At 39.9% G+C, this 534-nt stretch overlaps 1 non-coding gene across 1 annotated transcript; it reads right to left on the bottom strand.

Annotated features, from left to right (window-relative positions):
- Window positions 1–138: 138 nt before the first annotated feature.
- On the bottom strand, window positions 139–245 carry LOC149526321 (small nucleolar RNA R71). Its single transcript, XR_016352126.1, has one exon. It is a non-coding gene; the product is annotated as a small nucleolar RNA R71 (small nucleolar RNA).
- Between the last annotated feature and the right edge of the window lie 289 nt (window positions 246–534).

Here is a 534-nt window from a genome sequence, read left to right as displayed (position 1 = left end):
TAGATTGAACTCTTTCCGTTTTCTCTGAGGGATAAAGCAAAGAGTTGGCTTAAGTCACTGCCGAATGGGTCTATCGCTACATGGGAAGATGTGGCTCAAAAGTTTCTAGAAAAATTTTTTGTGCCTGCCAAGACTGCAAAAATGAGGAATAATATCACCTCATCGACACAATTTGATGGTGAGACCTTGTTTGAAGCTTGGGAGAGGTTTAAAGAACTATTGAGAAGATACCCACATCATGGGATTCCTGATTGGTTGCAAGTTCAGACATTCTACAATGGGTTGGTTGGTTCAATAAAAACCACAATTGATGCTTCTGCTGGTGGGGCATTAATGAGTAAAAATTCTGCAGATGCTTATAATTTGTTGGAAGAGATGGCATCAAACAATTATCAATGGCCTTCAGAAAGATTGGGTTCAAGAAAAGCTGTTGGAGCCTATGAAATTGATGCACTTGGCACCTTAACTACTCAAGTAGCCGTGCTATCCAAGAAGCTTGACACACTGAGAGTTCATGCAGTTCAAAATTCATTA

The sequence above is a fragment of the Theobroma umbraticum genome, unplaced genomic scaffold, assembly GCF_002168275.2.
Source record: "Theobroma umbraticum cultivar Fairchild unplaced genomic scaffold, ASM216827v3 scaffold_7.0, whole genome shotgun sequence".
NCBI classification, from domain to species: domain Eukaryota; kingdom Viridiplantae; phylum Streptophyta; class Magnoliopsida; order Malvales; family Malvaceae; genus Theobroma; species Theobroma umbraticum.
Note: the sequence above shows the minus strand (reverse complement) of the source record. Positions and strands in the feature narration are given on the sequence as shown.